General features: G+C 44.1%; 1 protein-coding gene across 1 annotated transcript in view; it reads right to left on the minus strand.

Annotated features, from left to right (window-relative positions):
- The window catches only part of slc38a4 (solute carrier family 38 member 4), a 104,055-nt gene extending 88,140 nt beyond the window's left edge, over nucleotides 1-15,915 (minus strand). Inside the window, exon 1 of the mRNA XM_060839219.1 lies at nucleotides 15,861-15,915. The gene's annotated coding sequence lies outside the window, so the exon portion shown is untranslated. The remainder of the gene's footprint in view (nucleotides 1-15,860) is intronic.
- Nucleotides 15,916-17,686: the final 1,771 nt, after the last annotated feature.

The following is a 17,686-nucleotide window of genomic DNA, read 5'->3' on the forward strand; positions in this document are numbered from 1 at the left end:
TCTTTGTACTTCACAATTTTCTTCCCATTTAGAAAATAGTTCCTACCTCTATTCTTCATACAAAGGTGCATGTACTCACAATTTCTCCCGTTGTACTCCATTTGTCAGTTCTTTGCCCAATCTCCTAACCTGTCCAAATCCTTCTGCAGCCTCCCTGCCTCCTCAATGCTACCTGTCCCTCTCCCTATCTTCGTATCAAGTGCTCAAGCTTGGGCCAGCTGCTGCCGATGCACAGTGGAGAAAAGCCACAGTCTGAGGTCTTTCTGTCAAAAGTGCAACAGGCGTCTATCCAGTTATCAGTATCCCCCAATATCTCAAATGCTTATAAAAATATAATCTTGGAAAAGCAAGAAAGAAATGCTTTGTTTGTTCTATATCTGTAAAGACTGCATAGATTTAAATTGCTCTAGTGATTATGTTTGTATATAAAAACTTTGATGAATAAAGTAAATTTTTGAAATGAAAAAGTACCCTTAATTTGCAAATGAGCAGCAATAACTGTCTTGTGTGCATCTGCAGAAGCTAAACATTGGAAATCTAGCAAAAATACTCAGCAAGTCAGTCAATATCTAACCATGAGAAGCAGAGCTAGTTTCAGTTAGTTGTCATGAATTGGTGATTGATCTGAAATGGAAACACTGCTTCCCTCTTCCAAGAAGCTTTTTGAGTGTTTTCTGATTTTACTTCCCCTGCATATCCATCAGATACAATCTCACACCTTCAGTTCTGCACAAAAGCCTTCATTTTTAAACCACTCCTGGCTGCTGAAGGTGAATAAATGTGACTTAAAAGAAGTTCTGGGACTTACATATTAATGAACTGAAACCTGCAACCCATTCTAAAAGATGAAAGATTTAACAGCAATCTAGGTTTGCTCAATATATCATTTCAGTTGTATGACACTGTAATCTTTTGCGAGGACTTCTGTGCCTTATGATTCTGTTCCAGTTACCTGAAGGAGCGGCACGCCGAAAGCTAGTGCTTCTAATTAAACCTGTTGGACTATAACCTGGTGTTGTGTGATTTTTAATTTTGTACACCCCAGTCTAACACCAGCATCTTCAAATCATGCCAAATAAATCTGTTGGACTATAACCTGGTGTTGTGTGATCTTTAACAAGGTGAATAAAAGGTAAAGATAACACATGACTGAAGGTCACCAGTGCAGTTAGAGTGGGACTGAGAGTCTAATTCTTCCTTCTAACCTAAGGACTTGCTGAAGGTATCGGATTACCAGCTTAAGGCTAAAGGAATGGCATCTCATTGCAATATAAGACACACAGCTGTCCACATTTGTTCTCAAATGTTTACTCAAATAGCAAGGAGTGATGTGAACCTAGAAGGTTCTTGGTATGAGAAAGAAGTGTTAATAGTGATCCTGATTTACAGCGTAGACACAGACAAGAGACATTATGTTTAATCTACATTTTTATTGCACCTATAACATATTAAAGCTTCCTAAGGGAAGTTCCAAATCAACATGTGAGGTTGAGCCATGTATGGAGATATGCGGATAAATGACCAAGAAGAGATCGAATTTGAGAAGAGTCTAGAATGAGAGAGAGAGAGAGTGTGTCCAAAATCACACAGCACCAGGTTATAGTCCAACTGGTTTATGTGGAAGCACTTGCTTTCAGAGCGCTGCTCCTTCATCAGGGGGTTACCTATTGCTTCCCAATAAACCTGTTAGTCTATAACCTGGTGTTGTATGATTTTTAACAGTCTAAGCTGAAAATGTGTTGCTGGTTAAAGCACAGCAGGTCAGGCAGCATCTAAGGAACAGGAAATTCGACGTTTCTGATGAAGGGCTTATGCCCGAAACGTCGAATTTCTTGTTCCTTGGATGCTGCCTGACCTGCTGTGCTTTAACCAGCAACACATTTTCAGCTCTGATCTCCAGCATCTGCAGACCTCACTTTTTACTTGAAGATTTTAACAATCTAACACCAGCATCTCCAAATCGTAGAATGAGAGAGAGGACGGGATTTGGAGGTGCCACTTTGAAAAGCTTAAAGCAATAGTGGAGTGGTTAAATTCAGGGATTCACAAAGCAGAACTGGAGGGAAGCAAAAATCCTGAGAGCTTAAAAAAAAGTCTGAGACATTTACTTTTCTTCTCCCTCCACAGATGCTGTCAGACCTGCTGATTATTTTCAGCATCTTTTGTTTTTACTTTGGATTTACTTTGCCAGGTTTGGAGTTCAGGTGGTCATCACTTTTACTGGGAATAGGGCTGAGAGGAACAGGAACAAAATGATGGTGGACTGTGGAGTCAGCCTAGAGTATGGAGGATCTGTTCTCCTACTGGAGGGAGAGTGAGATTCTAAAGCTAAGCAAGGGAATGTAGCGGAGGGCAAATTACTGAGGATTTGCTGCGTGAAGATGGAGAGGTGCAGGATTAGTTGTGAACAGATGAACAAAATACTGGTGGATGTGGAGGTCACCATTAGACAGAAGTGGGTCAGAGGGACAGAGACCAGATTCTAGCTGAAGCTGAAAAAAAAACAATGAAACCAGTTGGCCAAACTCAGCATGCACCAGCAGCAATGAGAAAAGGTCATAGAAACATGAAACGGAGCAGGGGTAGGCCAGATTCCAGATGAAGGGCTTATGCCCGAAACGTCGAATTTCCTATACCTTGGATACTGCCTGACCTGCTGTGCTTTAACCAGCAACACATTTTCAACTGTGATCTCCAGCATCTGCAGACCTCATTTTTTACCAGGAGTAGGCCATTCAACCCTTCGGGTCTGCTCTACCTTTCAATGGGATCATGGTTGATTATCCTGCTTTGCGAGTAAAGCAAAGAACCTAAATTAATTAACTTAAAATTAAGGACATCCATTCCACTATTTCCTCTTTAATACAGCTTACTCTCTTAATTCCATGTATGCAGTCTGTTAATTTGCCAAGATCACAATGTACTAGTGGACGACAGAAGTTATTATTTTATTTAAGCCTACACTAAGCTCAGGTTTCTGTACATCGTTGTTCTTTCCTTTAGCAAATATTTCTGGAGGAGTATAGTTCTGCCCAGAACTCAAAGAAAATAGCAGTAGGCCATTCGGCCCTTCGAGCCTGCTCTGCCATTCAGTATGATCATAGCTGATCATCCAACTCAGTGACTGTTCCCACTTTCTCCCCATATCCACTCCGCACCCACCAACAGCTTTGCGTCAGTTGAAGGCGGCATAATGTGCGGAAAATGTTCTGTTTGTAAAGGACAGGGCCCTGTGTTTGAACAATTGCACTTTCCAAGACAGTGAGTCATATTGCGAGTCTGCTGGTAAAGCATACACAGTGTGTATGTTTATCTCACTAAGAGCTGATGACACGGCTGATGTGTGGTACTGTTACTGGACTGGTAACCCAGAGGCCCAGACTAACGTTCTGCTTCCTGGTGAAGGACTTACGCCTGAAACATTGATTCTCCTGTTCCTCGGATGCTGTGCTTTTCCAGCACCACACTCTTGACTCTGATCTCCAGCATCTGCAGTCCTCACTTTCTCCTAATGTCCTGGGAGACTTGGGCTCATAAACCCACTACAGTAATTGGTAGAATTTGAATTCAATTCATAAAATGTGGAACTGAAGGCTAGTCTCAGTAATAATGGCCACAGAACCATCATCACATCTCTGAAGACAGGTGACAGAACTCAAAGTGCTTCCTATACAAAGATGCTGTTAAGATCTGCTGAGTTTCTCTAGAAATTTCTGTTTTTGTTTGTTCCAGCATCTACCGTTCTTTAAAAGACCCAGTTGTCCTTACTCCCTGCTTCTTAATCTTAATGCAGCACCTGATGAAATACCTTTTGGAAAGCAAGTACATCACATCTACTAGTTTTCTTCTATTCACCATGAATATTACTTTGTTGATAATCCAATATATTAGTTACACATAACTTCCCTTTTTGAAAGCCATGTTGCTTCTGCCTGGTCATATAGGAAACCATACAGGGCACCAGCCTGGTCACATTGAATGCTGTGAACTGTTTCTGTCCCTCTCTCTAAGGAAATGCAGACTAGCATTAGAGGTAGTCCAAAGGAAGTTCAATAGATTGATCCTGAGTATAGAAGGACTATTTTATAAACCAAGGTGGAGTAGGTTAGACCCGCACTCATTGATGTTCAGGAGAGGAGACCTTACTGAAACATCCAAGCAAAAGCAGTAATTGTGCAGGTTCACTGTAGTTTCTTTCTCTCTCTCTCTTGCAATGATCGCACCATGTGCTTCCTTTGTCTGTTCTTCCCCCTTTTAAAACTGCTGATGTTTTAACTTTGTTTTTCCCAAGTTCCAAAACAATGCAACAGCATATAAAACAATAATTGTTGCTCCTGGAATTCAAGGAAATCACCTCCAATACCTAAAAACCCTCAAAAAAAGGAGCAGCTGTTACAGCCAGAAATTCTTCCCATCCTCCATCTTGGTTTACCCAGAATCCTCATCTAGGATTGTTGTTTCCTACTGTGGTAGAAGCTAGGGCCAGAGGGCATAGTTTCAGATTAAGGGGTCACACAGAGATGAAGAAATGGATCTTCTCACAGAATCCTTACAATGTGGAAGCAGGCCATTTGGTTCATCGAGTCCACACCGACCCTCTGAAGAGCATCCCACCAACCTATGCCCCCATCCTATCCCTGTAACCCTGCATTTCTCATGGATAACCCACCTAGCCTGCACATTCCTAGACACAATGGGCCATTTTGCATGGCCTACCCACTCTAACCTATACACCTTTGGACTCGGGTTAACAAATCTGTGGAATTCTTTACCACAGGAGGTCAGTCGAGGTTGAATCATTTAGTGCATTCAAGGCTAAGACAGCCAATTTTTTTTTAAATCAGTAAAGGAATCGAGAATTATGGAAAAGGCAGGAAAGTAGAGCTGATGATTATCAGATCAGGCACAATCTTATTGAGTTGTGGAGCAGACTTGATGGGCCGAATGGGTTACTGCTGCTCCTACATCTTATCGTCCAGTCCTGTTTCGTAGGAGGGAAAACAACCGGAGCAGTTACTTAATTAAATATTTCCATCTGCTCTCCTCCATTATCAAACTGCAGCTAGCTGTGCAGAAAATCTGTTTCTGGATTTCCTACATTACAATGATGGCTACATGTCACGAAAGTATTTTACCAGTTAGTAAGCATTTTGAGCTGTCCAGTAGTTCTGAAAGCTGCTGTCTAATTCAACTCACTCCACTGACTAGAACTTGAATATTGCTAAGAAGAGGACACATTGGTAAGGCTTCATATCTGGCACTCATCAGGACAAAAGCAAGAATACGAAAAGGTGACAATTAAACAATCCAGTTATTTTTCAACATATAATTTCAGTTATACCAAACTTTTGCTGTAAATTCTGTGTTCTATGATCTTATAATCCTCAACCACCTGATGAAGCAACAGTGCTCCGAAAGCTAGTGCTTCCAAATAAACTTGTTGGCCTATAACCTGGTGTTGTGTGATTTTTAACATTTCAAAAGATCGTAACTATTTATATTACAGGAGCGGACTGGTTGGCCTGGCAGCTTTGTTTGGCTAAGACATTGCTCTGAAGAAAACGACAGGGAGCCGTTGGATTCTCCAGCTCCTGGGTGGGCAGCGGAATGCAAGGCAGTAAAAGTTGTTTGCAAATGTGTTGCTGGTCAAAGCACAGCAGGCCAGGCAGCATCTCAGGAATAGAGAATTCGACGTTTCGAGCATAAGCCCTTCATCAGGAATAATTATTCCTGATGAAGGGCTTATGCTCGAAACGTCGAATTCTCTATTCCTGAGATGCTGCCTGGCCTGCTGTGCTTTGACCAGCAACACATTTGCAGCTGTGATCTCCAGCATCTGCAGACCTCATTTTTTTACTAGTAAAAGTTGTTTCTTTACTTTGCCGAGACTAGTTCCCTGTGTACGGACACATCATTTCCAGCAAGAGTAAATGATCCACACTCTGAGCCTGATTGGTCATTTAAACTGGTTCTTAGTGTAGCTATAGGTGCACTCAGGATTGTTCAACAAGTACTGCCCCAATTACAAGTGTTTTGTAGGAGGTGTTTTCTTTCAAGAATGAGTATTGTAAGCATGGGCTAGTTGAGTATACCCTGGCTATTAGGAAAAATCAAATGTACTTCTGTTTGCTTCAATCACATGATAACTCTGCTATGTGGTCTATGTATCACATTGACCCTGAAATGCAATGGTGTGGTGGGCAGGGAGTCTTTTCAAACTGATAGCAGTATTAGCGTAGTGGAAATAGAACTCATGTAATCATTACATGATAGCAACGTGATGACTTGCTTAACATATAGCTCACTTTTTGAGAGGTCTTACCTTTCCTGGTCCCTTTTCAGGTCTTTAGCCCATTTGAGAGTTTACACAATACACAGTAAACAACAAACGATCTAGTCAGGACAGTCACTGTCCTGCACAATGGCTTGGTTGTGCTCTACCTCTGCATCATGTTTGTAAAATGGCAAATGCCCTATTTACAAGATTGCTGATGCAGCCAAGCTATAACCGTGAAGCTTTAGGAATGCCAGCATGTTTACTGTCTGATGACGATGGCCTTCCGGCAGACTGCAGTGGAGCATCCGAGCACGGATTTCACAACTATCCTGCCTGGGAAAGGGAGCATGTTCGACTGTTCCATCTCAAGAAAATGAAACTGAGAAATGGCTTAGAGCATATTAAACTGATTACAGGCGGGTGTAGATTCAAGGATTGCGCTAGAAGCTTACATCGGCTGGAAGTTAAGGTTCGTTCCATCAAAAACAGATTTCTTGTGTTGACTGACAAAAACATGAATGAGATCTTGAGATCTCGATGGATCTTGAGAGATTCCCATCGCTACATCATTTACTTGTGCATATATAATGTCATTAAATCTGAACGTAACTCAACAAGTTAAGTTCACAAGTTGAATGGCTGTAGAAGGGTAACTTGTAACTTCCCCCTTGGATTTTTGGTAGCAGTCCACTAAATCTACACTTCACTCCTGCCAAAGCCAATGTACCCTTAGGTGTGCTGCACACAATTGCTGACAGGCTTTCCAATGTGATATAACCAAGGCTCAGGAATACAACTGCTGTATAGCTTCTACCTCCCGATGTTCTTACCCTCCCCAAGGCTAGCTTCCATTTGCACGTGCACGTCATTTAAATGGTCTAAATGCATGGACTCTAAATAGTTTTGGACTTCCCATGTTTCTCACTTTTTGATGCATCTAAAAGTGGTGTTTAAAGCTTTGTACCATCCAAGTCTGGATGTCAGACATGAACATAGATAGCGCAGAGTGAGACGGTAGGGAGATTCCATTCCTGATGAAGAGCTTATGCTCAAAATGTCGACTCTCCTGCTCCTCGGATGCTGCCTGAATGGCTATGCTTTTCAAGCACCACACTTTTTGACCCTGACACTTAGACCTGACACTAAATCGTTCTCAATGTCGTCACCTCCTTAGTCCATTCCTATCTTTTTCTGACCTCTCCCCACATCAGGTACCAGATTTATGTAAACAGTTCTTAAAGTTGCAAATAACATCCTCAGTGACAAGAACGAACATAGAAAAGAATGAGGGAAAAATTTGTCTGTTTGCAATCTTCAACATGGTTGAACACATCACCATCTCTAAATACCTTCCCCATAGCTATGCAGGACCTCTACTCAGCTACTCTATTCTCACATGTACACCGTACTCAGAGAATACAATGGCTCCGCTATATGCTCTCACACTGGTGTCTGCCAAGGACCCATCTTTGATCCCCTCCAATTTCTTATTATTGTGGGTCAGTTAGCTCAGTTGACTGGATTGTGATGCCACAACTGGCTGTCAGGCTATCATGAAGGTTCCACCTTCTCAACCTCACCTGAGGCTGTCAAGTTAAATTTATCACTGCTCTCTAATGAGAGAGTGGGACCATGGAAACTTTGCTTTTGTTTATAATCTACATGCCCCTCAGTGACATTACCCAAAAACAATGAATCCATTTTCACATGTGTACTAATGACACCAAGCATGATCTCACCGACATCGCCTCCCTTCACCATGATTAAACTATTCAGCTGCTTATCTGACCAACAAGCACCCTGTTGAGCAGAAATCTTCTCCAATATCGGGGAAGCTAAAGTCATTATTTCAGAGAGGCGGATCAAGGGTAGTTGCATATCACCACTGTCAAACCTTTGACTCTCTTTACACAAATATCCTTTGTAGTAGGTTTGTTTAAAGAACCTATGATACAAACTGCAGTTACAAAATGGGGCTGGTGATCTCAGTCATAGTAATTTTATGCTTCTTGTCTATTGCTTTTCAAATAAAGTGGGCAGAGGGAGAACATTTGGCAAACTTGAATTGCCACTAATGAGGCCTTTTTGGAGAAAGTGTTGTGTTATCCATCTGCCATTCCCAGCAGGCTGCTCACTAAATACTATCGTCAGATTACATCTGTGCATTTTAGACAGCATGCTACGGCTTTCACTTCACAATTTTCTGCATTTCGAGAGATCAGGTACATCTTCTGTTTGGCCCTTCCCCTTCTTAGTCCAGGCATTGTGCAGGAAACTTTACTACGCAATATGAAATTGATTGTAACTTTCATAATGTGTAGCAACATCGTTCACTAGAGAGAGAAATGACTGATGGTGGTTAACCCGAGGGTCACTGCACCTCTGGCTAAGAGAGACGTTCAGAAGGAGAGTCCCTCATGGTAATCTCATTTGGTGCAGGAACTGAACCCACACGGTTGGTGCCACTTTGAATTGCAAACCAGCTGTCTAGTTAGGCTAAGCCACCCTCTACTATAGGCATGACCCTGTGAATCTTGCCAGTGATATCTACCAACGATTTCTACTCATCCACAACCCCTGCTTAGCAAAGCGGCATAAAGCTCCCTAACCTGAATTTGAATTGAAATGCAGGTTTACTTGACATAATGGGGCAGCACGGTGGCTCAGTGGTTCGCACTGCTGTGTCACACAGTGCCAAGGCTCGGGGTTCGATTCCACCCTCAGGCGACTGCCTGCATAGAGTTTGCACATTCTCCCAGTGTCTGTGTGGGTCTCCTCCGGATGCTCCGGTTTCCTCCCACAGTCCAAAGATGTGCAGGTTAGGTGAATTGGCCATGCTAAATTGCCCATAGTGTTTAGGGATGTGCAGGCTAGGCACAGTGGTTAGGGGAAATGTAAAGTAATAGGGTAGGGGAATGGGTCTGGGTGGGATACTCTTCAGAGGGTCGGTGTGGACGTGTTGGGCCAAGTGGCCTGTTAGCACACTGTAGCGATTCTATGGTTCTTTGTTATTCACCCTCAGGGGTTGGTTAGCTCAACTGGCTTATAACATGGAGTAACGCCAACAGAATGAGTTCAATTCATGCACTGATGTTACCATAAAGGACTCTCCTTTTGCCTGACACGTACTAACCCTCAGGTCAAACCACCAATCATCTCCCTTTCTCATCAGAGAGCAGGACTATAGTGACTTTATTTATTATTTTCATTTCAGCCAATTTTTACATACGGTCTAACAAGGTTTACCTCAAACTAGCTTAGCCACTTTAAATAAACAAAATAAGCATTAATTTCCATACTTTTTCCAAGCTGGATGCAAATTCCATGCATTCCAATCAATTCTGACTCAATTTCCAAGCTTAACTGGTAAATAACTGGGATCATCTCAACCAGAAAGCTAACACATTTTATCTCAGCATTCAATCATTGAGTTGCATCTGACAAACACCTTCATGTCAGCGAACTTCCCACTGAACAACACAAGGATTATTATCTCAATCTAGTCAGCTTCGTGAGCTGATTTCCTTCCTGTAATTAATCATTCTAGTGTCTTTCCAATGATGAAGGCTGCAGCAGCAATAAATTCTTGGACTGGATTTGGAAAAGCAGAGGGGGAACTGTTCACCCACCTCCACAGAATGGAAGTATGCCAATAGGTGAAGCATTGGATTGAAGCCTATCCTGCAGCTCCACCACAGAGCCAGCAGCTAAACAAGGCGAGTGGGACTGCTGCTTCTCAGTGGGACAGTATCAAGAATGGTCAGCAACCACAGCAGGGTCAGGGGTCAGGTGGGAGGTGCTGTCAGGACTGCAAGTTCAGGCAGAAAGAGCAATAGCTCAAAGGAGATCACCGAGTCCTGGGTTTTTAAGATGGGTTGGCATCCAAGTGCCAAGAAGTGGGATTTGACCGTCGCATCAAAAGACATAGGAGCAGATGGCAGCCATTTAGCCTGTCAAGGCTGCTCCACTATTCAATGAGATCATGGCTATCTCATAATCCTCAACCCCACTTTCCTGCCTTTTACCCATGGCTCTTAATTCCTTCTGGACTTAGCTTCTCTCACAAAGGGCAACAACTTTTCTGTATCTGTCAATTTCCCCAAGAATCTTGTGGGTTTCCATAACATCTTCTCTCTACTGGCTCAGTAGTTAACACTGATGCCTCACAATGCCATAAACTTGGGTTCAATTCCAGCCCTCGGGTGTCTGTCTGTGTAGAGTTTGCACTGTTTCTTCCCACAGTCCAAAGAAGTGCAGGTTAAGTGGATTAGTCAGACTAAATTCCTGATGAAGGGTTTATGCCTATACGTTGACTCTCCTGTTCCTCAGATACTATCTGATCTGCTGCGCTTTTCCAACGCCACACTTTTTGACTCTGATCTCTAGCATCTGCAGTCCTCACTTTCTCTAAATTGCCTATAGTATCCAGGGATGTATAGGCTAGGGGGATTTGCCGTGGGAAACAAAGGGTTAAAAGGATAGGCTGGGAGGCTGAGTCAGGGTGGGATGCTTTTCAGAGAGTCAGTGTGGATTTGTTGGACCAAATGGCCTGTTTTTATGCAGTAGGGTTCTATACAACCAGTATGTGAAAGGACACAGGAGACACTTGGACTTTCATTTACACTTCGGAGGAAAAAGTGAGGTCTGCAGATGCTGGAGATCACAGCTGAAAATGTGTTGCTGGAAAAGCGCAGCAGTCAGGCAGTATCCAAGGAACAGGAAATTCGACGTTTCGGGGCATAAGCCCTTCATCAGGAACGGGCCCTTCCTGATGAAGGGCTTATGCCCGAAACGTCGAATTTCCTGTTCCTTGGATGCTGGAAAAGCGCAGGTCAGGCAGCAACACATTTTCAGCTTTCATTTACACTTGCCATGTACACAAGAGAAAAAAAATCATTAATTAACCCATTTCCACAGCACAATGCTCAGGATACACTTTATTTTCATAAAATGAATCCCTACAGTATAGAAACAGGCCATTCGGCCCAACAAGTCCACACCAAGCCTCTGAAGAGTAACCCATCCAGTCTCTTTCCCTATTACTCTACATTTACCTCTGACTATTGCACCTAACCCACACATCCCTGAATACTATGGGTAAATTACCTTGGTCACCTCACCTAACCTGCACATCTTTGGATTATGGGGGGGGGGGGTGGAAAACTCTCGCAGACACAGGGAGAATGTGCAAACTGCACACAGACGGTCATCCAAGGGTGGAATTGAACCCAGGTCTCTGGCGCCGTGAGGTCGCAGTGCTAACCACTCAGCCACCATGCCGCCCATTTCTTGATAAACTATAAATACTTTGAGCTGAAAATGTGTTGCTGGAAAAGCACAGCAGGTCAGGCAGCATCCAAGGAACAGGAGAATCGATGTTTCGGGCATGAGCCCTTCTTCAGGAATGAGGAAAGTGTGTCCAGCAGGCTAAGATAAAAGGTAGGGAGGGGGTACTTGGGGGAGGGGCGATGGAGATGTGATAGGTGGAAGGAGGTCAAGGTGAGGGTGATAGGCCGGAGTGGGGTGGGCACGGAGAGGTCAGGAAGAAGATTGCAGGTTAGGAGGGCGGTGCTGACTTCGAGGGTTGGGACTGAGACAAGGTGGGGGGAGGGGAAATGAGGAAACTGGAGAAATCTGAGTTCATCCCTTGTGGTTGGAGGGTTCCTAGGCAGAAGATGAGGCGCTCTTCCTCCAACCATCGTGTTGCTATGGTCTGGCGATGGAGGAGTCCAAGGACCTGCAAGTCCTTGGTGGAGTGGGAGGGGGAGTTGAAGTGTTGAGCCACGGGATGGTTGGGTTGTTGGTCCGGGTGTCCCAGAGGTGTTCTCTGAAACGTTCCGCAAGTAGGCGGCCTGTCTCCCCAATACAGAGGAGGCCACATCGGGTGCAGCGGATGCAATAAATGATGTGTGTGGAGGTGCAGGTGAATTTGTGGCGGACATGGAAGGATCCCTTGGGGCCTTGGAGAGAAGTAAGGGAGGTGGTGTGGGCGCAAGTTTTGCATTTCTTGCGGTTGCAGGGGAAGGTGCCGGGAGTGGAGGTTAGGTTGGTGAGAGGTGTGGACCTGACGAGGGAGTCACAGAGGGAGTGGTCTTTTCGGAACGTTGATAGAGGAGGGGAGGGAAATATATCCCTGGTGGTGGGGTCCGTTTGGAGGTGGCGGAAATGACGGTGGCTGATACGCTGTATATGGAGGTTGGTGGGGTGGTAGGTGAGAACCAGTGGGGTTCTGTCCTGGTGGCGGTTGGAGGGGTGGGGCTCAACCACTTCCCGCTCCTCCGCCCTTGAGCCCTGGGCCTCTCCCTGTAGCTCAGATCCTCCAACCCTGGCAACATCCTTGTAAATCTTTTCTGAACCCTTTCAAGTTTCACAACGTCGTTCCGATAGGAAGGAGACCAGAATTTCACGCAATATTCCAACAGTGGCCTAACCAATGTCCTGTGCAGCTGCAACACGACCTCCCAACTCCTGTACTCAATACTCTGACCAATAAAGGAAAGCATACTAAACTTCACTATCCTATCTACCTGCGACTCCACTTTCAAGGAGCTATGAACCTGCACTCCAAGGTCTCTTTGTTCAACAACACTCCCTAGGACTTTACCATTAAGGTGTATAAGTCCTGCTAAGATTTGCTTTCCCAAAATGCAGCACCTTACATTTATCCGAATTAAACTCCATCTGCCACTTCTCAGTCCATTGGCCCATCTGGTCCAGATCCTGTTGTAATCTGAATTAACCCTCTTCGCTGTCCACTACACCTCCAATTTTGGTGTCATCTGCAAACTTACTAACTGTACCTCTTATGCTCGCATCCATATCTGACGCGAAACGTGAATTCTAAATATGGTCTGCAATGGTAAGTGTGATGAGGCATCTCTACTGAAAGAACTCCCTTTGTGATGTAATTTAGCTAATGTCGAACTTGAACTGTAACACAGTGCATATACAAATGCAGGAATTAGGAGTACACTACTCAGCACCTCTAGTCTGCTCTACCACATGATTACAGATTAAGATTAAGATTAAAAGAGGTGTCTTCAACTACACCTTCTTGCCTACCCTAATGTCCGCAGACACCTCACTATCAAAATCCTATCTTCTTCTGAAACTTAGAATCCCTACAGTGTGGAAACAAGCCCTTCGGCCCAGCAAGTCCACACCGACCCTCCGTAGAGTAACCCACTCTCTTATTTCTCTCCTGATGCACCAAACATTACAGGAAATTTAGCACGACCAATCCACCTAACCTGCATATCTTTAGACTGTGGGAGGAAACCGGAGCACGCGGAGGAAACCCACGCAGGCACAGGGAGAATGTGCGAACTCCACACAGACAGTTGCCCGAAGCTGGAATCAAACCTGGGTCCCTGGAGCCTTAAGGCTGCAGTGCTTACCACTGAGCCATTGTGCCGCTTGGGAGAATTCAAGGACTTCACCTTCACCACTCTCTGTAGACAAGAGTTTTAGAGATTCACAACCCTCAGAACATACATACAAACAAGAAACAACAATCGGCCATTTGGTCCTACTAACTTGCTTCCCCCATTCATTCAGATCATGGCTGACTGGATTTTAGCCTCCACTCTACATTTCTTTATACCCCCAACAATCTTTCATCCCTTTGCTCATCAAAAAAATCTACCTACCCTCAGCCTTTAAGAATATGTAAAGATTCTTTTTTGAGAAATCGAAACCCAAAGACTCTCAACGAAAGGCATTTTCTCCGTCTCAAATGGGAGACTACCGAGTTGTAAACAACGTCCTCTAGTGCAAGACCTCTTGACAGTGGGTTGGGTGGAGTTATTCTTTCAACAACAAACCTATCAAGCCCCCTCAGAATCATGCCTGTTTCAATAAGATCCCATCTTATTCCTCTGTTTTTACAAATTTCATTAATAATATTTTTGGGAGAAAATAGTATTGAAGAAGCATTAGGGAACAAAAGGGGAGCATTTGGCCATTCAGTATCATGTAATTGGATACTTGCATTTCCACTGCCTGGTAACCTACCAAGGTGTCTGTCAGCTCACAGATGGTAAATTGAAGCAGGAGACTGGTACAGGGCCTCCCAAAAAAATAAAGGTGGGGAGAAAATCTTCGCAGTAAGCCTGCTGTATGAAGTACACCAAGCCACTGAAAACGCAAAAAAACTGAAGTTGCTAGAAAAGCTCAACAGGTCTGGCAGCTTCTGTGAACAAAGTTAAAAATCACACAACACCAGGTTATAGTCCAACAGGTTTAATTGAAAACACTAGCTTTCAGAGCGACATCAGGTGGTTCATCAAGTCCACCAACCACCTGATGAAGGAGCAGCGCTCCAAAAGCTAGTGCTTCCAATTAAACCTGTTGGACTATAACCTGGTGTTGTGTGATTTTTAACTTTGTCCACTCCAGTCCAACACAAGCACGTCCACATCATAGCATCTGTGAAGAGAAGTCAGGAGTTAAACATTTCGGGTCCAGTGACCCTTCCTCAGAACACCAGACCCGAACTGTTAAGTCTGATTTCTCTCCATAGATACTCCCAGAGCTGCTGAGCTTTTCCAGCAATTTTAGTTTTTGTTTCTAGATTTACAGCATCCGCAGTTCATTCAGTTTTTATTTAGTGGAAACCGCGTAGGTCAGCCACTGAGTTAGATCACTCCCTTCGGTACCCATTGGTGCCAATTGTGCCCAGATGTACGTGGAGAGTCAGACCTGAAGATTTTGAAAACCAAATCACTCTGCGCACACACAGTTTACCCCCCACCCCCCTTCCCTGTGCCAGCCCTTTTTAACCCATTCCCTCCCACACCCACTCCTCTGCCTGGGCCACCCACTTTGCCACCAACTCTCTGCCAGGAAGCGGAGTGGGGATAGAAACAAAACAGGGAAAAGGATAAATCCAGTACACGGGCTGAAAGATCCCAGAGATCCAACATTCAATACAGAGGCGGATACAACAGGCACCAGAACACACAAAACAATCTAGACTTTAAACACATTCCTGCACATTTGTATACCCGACGCCGAGCTTCCCCAGGCATACACAGCCTGAAACAACACTGAACAATTCCCACCTGAGAACCACGAGGTCAGCACATTTGCAGAAATAATGCTCAGACACCGCGCGGTTAAAGGCAACACAACATTCACAGCAAAACGGAAAGCTGGTTTGTCAGAAATCGATAGGGAAAGACGCTGTTATATAAAACACACATCCCGTCTAGAAACACCTCACTAACGCGCCTGCAATAACAGAGTGAATGGACTTTAAAACAGTCCAGATCGTAGAAAGCTGATCCACACATTGACACCCCAACAAGTATTTAACAATCCTCTCTTTACTCACGCATTTCCACATTAATTGACGTTTTTCTTAACTGTCCACTTGCACATTTTGTAATAGCTTCTAACTTGTCGATACACCGACATCTTAATTTTCAAAATAAAAATACACTTTTTTTCAAAAAAGCAAAATACTCAACGCTTTGGACCGATTAAATTCAGCTTTGGGTTTACAAAAGGAACTTAAATGTTATCTACACTCGTTTTTATTGACTGGCGTTTCCTCCCCCCTTAAGTCTTGGTGTAAACCCACCTTTAAATGGCAAGTGAATCGAGCAATTGTCATTTTCAGAGGGGCTCCTCTGCATTTAACAGTGGTGGAGAGATAGTGGAAATTTCCACCATGTGAACCGAGCACAGAAAACACAGTTTCATGTTTCATGAATGACAGGACACGCCCTGGGCCAGTCAATCAAATCGGAACTGTCCAAGAAGACACAGCATAAACAAAGGGGACTCCAGCTCACCACAGTATCCGCTTTGCAAACACAATCTGATGCTGCAGTGTTGTTCTTAAAGGAATACTGACCGATTGACCTTCCCAAAAGTCAGACACCCCGAAGAAGTCTAATTCGTGTCTCATTAAAGAAACAATGCACATCCAACCATCACATTACCAACAGACCCAGTGCTGTCTTCTATATGTTTCTCTTTGGAAATACTGTCCTTACTCTCTCATCTGTCTCAATCTCTGCAAAAAAAACCTTCCCTCCCCCACCCCAGGATTCCCAGACCGTGAGGGTAATTGTGCTAACGCTACATGTGGCGTTTCTGAGTTGGAACTTTTTTCTGTGGTGCTGCTGAGTGTGGATTGTGTTTTTTTTCCCCAAACATGCTCATTCATAGCAAAGGTGTGGAGTCCGGTTTTCCTGGTGCATTGGGGACTGTAACAGCGTTACTAATGGTTTGAGTGTGCATCCACGTTTCTTTTTCCGGAAGATGGTAGGGATCTGAATTAAAAGCAGGAAGTTCTGGAGAGACTTGGCAGCATCTGTCCAGAGAGGAATTCAGCTAACATTTGCAATTCAATATGGATTCTTCCTAACGCTTCAGGCTAGACTTCACTCACAGGAACATAGGAAACTGGGACAGTGGTAGGCCATTCCACCCCTCCAGCCTGCTCTGCCAATCATAAACATAGAACAGTACAGCACAGTACAGGCCCTTCGACCCTCGATGTTGTGCTGACCTTTTATCCTCCTGTAAGATCAGACTACCGACATACCCTTCATAGTACTAACTTCCATGTGCCTATCCAAAAGTCACTTAAATGTCCCTAATGTACCTGACTCTACTACCAATGCATTCCACGCACCCACCACTTTCTAAGTAAAGAACCTACCACTGACATCTCCCCAAAACCTTCCTCCAATCACATTAAAATTATGCCCTCTCGTGATAGACATTTCTGCCATGGGAAAAAGTCTCTGCCTATCCAGTCCATCCAAGCCTCTCAACATCCTGTACATCTCTATCAAGTCACCTCTCTTCCTTCAAAAAACAGAGAACATTACAGAGCAGTACAGGCCCTTCGGCCCTCGATGTTGTGCTATTTTCTGTGTGTGTAGATTGATAGAAGCAAAAATAGCCTTTAGTACTTCTTGTCAGATGTGGGAGCTTAGGGAGAGTTTATGGGTTACTGGGGATTATATCTGCAATAAATGCCATTGTTTGCGAATCTTATCAGATCTAATGGATCGGTTGGAGAGACAGTTAGAGGCATTGAGGAATTTACAAGAGCAAGGGGATGTGATGGATGGCAGTTATAGAGTCATAGAGATGTACAGCATGAAAACAGACTGTTCGGTCCAACCTGTCCATGCCAACCAGATATCCCAACCCCATCTAGTTCCACCTGCCAGCACCCAGCCCATATCCCTCCAAACCCTTCCTATTCATATACCCATCCAAATGCCTCTTAAATGTTGCAATTGTACCAGCCTCCACCATATCCTCTGGCAGCTCATTCCATACCCATATCACCCTCTGCATGAAAAAGTTGCCCCTGAGGTCTCTTTTATATCTTTGCCCTCTCACCCTAAACCTATGCCCTCTGGTTCTGGAGTCCCTGACCCCAGG

Source organism: Hemiscyllium ocellatum, chromosome 19 (genome assembly GCF_020745735.1).
Source record: "Hemiscyllium ocellatum isolate sHemOce1 chromosome 19, sHemOce1.pat.X.cur, whole genome shotgun sequence".
Classification (NCBI taxonomy): domain Eukaryota; kingdom Metazoa; phylum Chordata; class Chondrichthyes; order Orectolobiformes; family Hemiscylliidae; genus Hemiscyllium; species Hemiscyllium ocellatum.